Below are 6,146 nucleotides of genomic sequence, written 5' to 3'. Positions count from 1 at the left end.
TTACAATATCGGACTCGTGATCACACCATTTTGTATATTGACGTTGAGTAACGTCTGGTGATTTTTTGCTTCCATTTCCAGCAATCTGTACATTTTGTCATTTACTGTTGCTTGCTCAGAAATATAGCTGGACTGCTCATGTTGTTGAGGTAATGTTGTAGAACGAAAAATATCTGAGTTGCTGATTTCCCCTTCTTCATATGAAACTCTTTGAGGCTGTGGTGTATCATCTACTGAGTTCAACAAGAAATTCCCCACTGTTGTGATTTCTGTCACTGCCAATGGACACTGGTACACATTTCTATTGACAGATTCAGAGTGTCTCAAGTGACGATAAAAAATGGTCCTTTGTTCTTCTGGAATGTCTAATTGAGCAAACATGGTGGAAACTCTATGTCTAAACTTATCAGCAATCAGGAGGTGAGGCTGCTTCAGTCCAGGACAACGTTTTACAACAGACTGAAGGCAATGGTATCCACTGGAATGGTCAGTTGATTGACCAATGTTGGGAAACAAATATGTATTTTCAATAGAAACATTACAATTTATCCTCTCACTTAGAAGTTTTGTTATAGGCTCTATTGTGTCCATTGGGAACAAAACAGGAACAAGTTTTCTATTACCTTTGCCAGCTTGGTCGGCCAGTTTCAGATTATCGATCAAATATTTCCCCATTGGATCGTTAACATCCATAACTAAATTTGGAGCGATCCAAGCACCTGTGATGGCATCTCTCCACTCAGCTAAAGTAAGCCTACTTGGCTCACCACCTCTTCGAGCATTAAACATGGTTATCCTTGACAAAATTATATTCCTCATAAAAATTACAGTCTGTTTATCCCAGAGACCAAATTGAGCCATGTTTATCCCAGAGACCAAATTGAGCCATCCCATTTGCCATTTCCTGCAACAAGTATCTTCTTACAATGGCGTGGCTGCTGGTTTACGAAGTCCACCCCGTTTTAATTCACATTCTACTTCAGCTGAATAAAAGATAAAGCTCCAATTCAGATTGAGGACATCTATAAATCTGCTCAAATCTTGCTCTTTGTCAAATACACCTTTCATAACAAAGTACCCTTTCATGACGTTGACTGCCTTCTTTAGAACAAATCCGATTCTCACTTTCAAACCGGCCTTTTGGCCATCATCTTTGTCACACAATTTGATGACAACCTTTTCAAGTACATTGAATTGTTTGTAGTCCAACACATCTAGTCCCGAGGCATTTTTATTTTCGGACTCTGCTCGTAATAAATAAATTAAGTTGGCAAACAGTCTCATCTTTCCTCTTTTACTGATCTTGCCAATTGTTTTTTCCCAAGCAACAATACAACTAAATCTGTTCTGCAAATCGCTCCAAAATCATCTTTTCTAAAACTATCAATGACATTGGTCTTAAACTTATCATCAACACCTATTTCTTTTGCACAGCCTGACAAAGAAGTCATTTTAATTGTGTCAGCTTGCAAAGACATCACTCGAGAATACTTTTCTTTGTGACAAAAGATTTTTTTGCCATCAAAAAAGCCTAAGCAGCCAAAACACATTACTGTATCAGCATTGCCTTGGCCTTGGCGCCTTTCCCTTATTAAAGTTGCTTGCTTATCTTTGCGATGAATTTCTGAATTTGGTTTTAAAATGCCGCTTTTTTCATGGTATCAAACATTCTGTTTTGCTCTTTTCTTGGTAGTTTCAAAGCAGCAATCATCTCCTCCTCTGTACTGTGTTTTCTTTTTATATGACGAGGGAGATGGGTTTGAAATTCATTACAAAACTTACACATTCGTTTTGGTTTCTGAAATGTAAATCAAAGAAAAGTTCATTGCCCAGATGATAATGCCTTAAGCAGTGATTTCATAAATGCTTCAAAAAAATCCTTGAGGACAAATCACATTTTTAAAATAATGTCTGTTAAATAAATTAGATAATGGAATGTTGATGTTCAGATATTTATTAAGGTAGGCTTAAAAACACGAAAAACATACTTATTGCAATCAAACCATCTTCCAAATAACTACCAAAATTTATAGTGACCACTTTCTAAACGCTCCACTCCCAGAATCTCAATCCTCTTACAATTGCACACTAATTTCTAATTAAATTTTTAAAATTAATTATAACTTACTTACTTACTTATGCCCGTCACTCCTAGTGGAGCATAGGCCGTCGACAACAGTCCTCCATCTTCCTCTGTCCTGGGCCATCTTCTCCCCAGGTGTGTCCCATCCTCTTCATGTCTGCCTCCAGGTCTCGCCGCCAGGTGTTTCTAGGCCGCCCTCTCTTCCGTTTTCCCTGGGGGTTCCATCTCAGCGCCTGCCTAGCGGTGTTATTGGTTGGCTTCCCCAGGGTGTGCCCAATCCATCTCCATCGGCGGCGTCTGATTTCGTCTTCTGCTGGCATTTGAGATGTTCTCTGCCACAGGTCTGAGTTGTTGATCCTGTCTGGCCAGTGAATCTTGAGGATCCTTCTGAGGCAGCTATTGATGAAGGTCTGTACTTTTCCAGTGGTGGTCTTCGTGGTCCTCCAGGTCTCCGCTCCATAGAAACGGACTGACTTGACATTTGAATTGAAGAGTCTTATTTTGGTTCGGGTTGACACCACCTTGGAGCTCCAGATGTTTTTAAGCTGCAAGTATGCTACCCTCGCCTTGCCAATTCTTGCCTTTACGTCTGCATCTGTGCCCGCCTGTTTATCTAATATGCTGCCTAAATACGTGAAGTGGTCAACCTCATCCAGTTCGCTCTCGTGCAGTTTGATTGGTAAAATTAATTATAAGGGGACTAGAATTCAAATCTGCTCCATCTTTTATACTACATGGGCTTTCATCATGGAGATAAAGATAATGGGAGTAAATCTGACTCATGAATGAACAACACACAAAAAAAATGCAATTTCATTACATAGGTACCCCAGATGTATATGTGTAATTATATCTAAATACGAGGATTGTTTTCATGAAAAACACAGGGCGTTCTTAAATCTTTGGTTACTTTCGATATATTATGACAAAAATCGTAACTAAAATGTGTGCAAAGTTTGGAATGAGAAATCGTGTCTCATTTGTGCGATCTCGAAAGATATACAATATCTATTTTTAGAACTGCGGTGGTCCCTAGAAAAAAGAAGAGCTAACGCTACTAGAAGGGACAACTCGCCGTTCGCGTGGCAAATACCGCACTTGCCTAGTGATTTGTTAGTGCGTGTTAGCAACACGCTAGTTGGCTCGGGTTTCCTTTTATCGGTCATCTTTTACAAAATTACGATGAGAGTTTTCACCGGTGTCGCGTTAAGTTCGTCTTATCTTGTTTAATTAGAGAAATGGAATGACAATTCCGACTGCGTGTGCTTTAATAAAAACAGAAAGCCAGCATATCGCATTGTGGATTACACACTCAGCATACGACGTCATTACCTACGGATCCGGTACTTATCTAACATCACTATCATTCCTCACTTAACACAACCATGGCTACAATCTCGGAATTTCCGGATTTGTCCAGGAAAACTGAAAAAAATAATGGCTGTCCCGGAAAATACGGAAGTTTACTTTTTGTCCCGGAAATTAAAAAAATCTACCATTATCATCCCCACTACCACTACAACTACCACCACATCCTCATCCCTACCACCAATTCTACAACTACCACTATACATTAGCATCCCTACCACCTCTACTACAACAGCTACCAGAATATCATCATCCCTACCACAACACCTACAATTACCACCACCACATCATCATCAACCCTACCACATCAAATACTACAACTACTACCACATCATCATTCCTACCACCATTACTACTACAACTCATCATCCCAACCACCACACGATTACAACAGATCATCATCCCTACCACCACTACTACAACAACTACCACTACTACTACAACTACTGCTACCACATAATTTTCCCTACAACGATCACTACAACAACTACCACCATATTATCTTTCCTACTACCAATACCACACCATCACTCCTACCACCATCAGTACAACCACCTCACCACCAGATCAACAGCCATCAACAAACCATATAATTCGGAAATTGTTTAGCTATTCTCTCTCACAGGAAAATATCCTTTTTGTGGTCAGTCACTCTCACCAGTGGTCGTGTTATCTTGATAAGTTATCCAAGCAATAGGGAATGAGATTAACGCGGACGAGAGACGCGTGCGCACAACCAACATGACGTTCTCTCTCTAATAACTTTTCCGCCGGTGATGTCACAGACTATGGGTGACGTCCAATCAAGGGACGCTACTCTTCCGCTAATCTCATTCCCTATATAATATTATTAAAACAATGAGTGAGGATACCCCTTGTATTGCAAGCAGATTACTAACTACAAATACTTATAATAACCTCTTGCACCGTTGTAACCACATTATGCTCTTGATATTAGATGGTTGACTGTCTTTTCTTCTTCCAGTGTCATCTCATGGGTTGAGGTCGACTTGAAATGACACGCCAATCTTCCCTGTTGACGGCTTGCTGACTGCATTCGGCTGCCGACAATCCTGTCCATGTCCTCACATCATCTATCCTAGTTCTTGCTGGCCTGCCTCTTCCTCTTTTCCCCTCAACTCTACCCTCAAGAATGTCCTTGTTGACAGTTTGATGGCGTCTTAGATGTCCAAAATACCTTAGTTTTCTTGTTTTTATTAATTTCATTAGGGTCGGTCTGATATCAAGGATGTCACAGACTTCTTGATTTGTTTTCTTTTCTTTCCAACTGATTTTTCCAAGGCGACGGAAAGTCTACATTTCAAAGGCCTCAATTCTTTTCCCTATTTGTTTGTTCAAGGTCCATGTTTCTGAGCCGTAGAGAAGTGCTGAGTGGACATAACATTTGAGTATTCTTATTCTCGTTTTCATCTGCGTTTGTTGCGAAGTTAAAATGTTATTCAGTTGGCTGAACCTCGACTTAGCTATAGCAATCCTGTTTTTCACTTCCAGCTCATTCTTTCCGTTGTTGGTCATTGTCTGTCCAAGATATTTAAAAGAATCTACTTTTTCGATGTTTTGATTATTAATTTGGACTTTTGCGATTTTTTCAGGCTTCTTTGACATGACCATTACCTTCGTCTTTTGAACATTCATCTCTAGAGCCTTTGCTGTACTGTTCAGGTTTACTTGATTTGCAAGGATCTGTAGATTTGTCTCGTTCGATGCCAACAATACTGTATCATCTGCATATCTCAGATTATTAATCCTCCTACCTCCAATAACAATACCTGGAATGTGCTCAGTTTTACGGAAGATAAACTCTGTGTACAGGTTAAATAGATATGGAGAGAGGATACACCCTTAACGAACTCCTCTTTTAATTGGCGTGAAAGGTGACAGATCGCCCTGAATCCTGATGGCTGCTTTTTGATGCCAATATAGATGTGTGATTAGCCGTATATTTTTGCCATCAATGCCTGCCTTTTCCAGACATGTTATTAATTCTCCATGCTGTACCCTATCAAATGCTTTTGCGTAATCGATAAAGCATGCATAGATTTCTTTTTGATGATCAAGGTATTTTTGTGTGATATTATATAAACAGAAAATTGCTTCTCTTGTCCCATTATTTTTTCTAAAGCCAAACTGTACATCGCCAACTTCATTATCGATGGTAGACCTGATTCTTTCTAGGATAATCTTCAATAATAATTTAGTTACATGGGGCATCAGACTTATTGTGCGGAAATCACTGCAAGTTGTCGCCTTTGGTTTTTTCGGTAGCGTGATGTAAACTGATTTGGCAAGTTCGTCTGGAATATAGCCTGTATTGTAAATACTATTAAAGAGATCTGTTAGTTTCACAATTGAGAATTCTTTCAACATTTTTAGCATTTCTGTTACAATGCCATCTTCACCCTCAGCCTTGCCATCTTTCATATTTTTTAATGCATTTTCTATCTCACATGCGAGTATTGGAGGACCGTCAGTGTTGCTTGGCAAAGGTATTTGGGGCTTGTCATCATCAAATAACTCGCCAATGTATTGACACTATCTTTCCTTTACATCCTCTTTCTCAAATAATATTTTACCATTCTTGTCTTTAATACAGTTATTGTTGTTAGTGGTGCGTTTTTTTCCCGAAATTTGTCTTATTTCCTCGTGGGCTGCTTTTCCATCTAGGCCAAATATT

The 6,146-nt window shown here is 39.4% G+C and overlaps 1 pseudogene; it reads right to left on the bottom strand.

Moving 5' to 3' along the window:
• Positions 1–5,893, bottom strand: LOC144971679 (uncharacterized; annotated as a pseudogene).
• Between the last annotated feature and the right edge of the window lie 253 nt (positions 5,894–6,146).

This window comes from Berghia stephanieae, chromosome 4, assembly GCF_034508935.2.
Source record: "Berghia stephanieae isolate SIO BIC M18660-M18661 chromosome 4, UCSD_Bste_1.3, whole genome shotgun sequence".
Taxonomy (NCBI): Eukaryota; Metazoa; Mollusca; class Gastropoda; order Nudibranchia; family Aeolidiidae; genus Berghia; species Berghia stephanieae.
The sequence above is the reverse complement of the archived record's forward strand: the minus strand, read 5'-3'. Positions and strand labels throughout refer to the sequence as shown.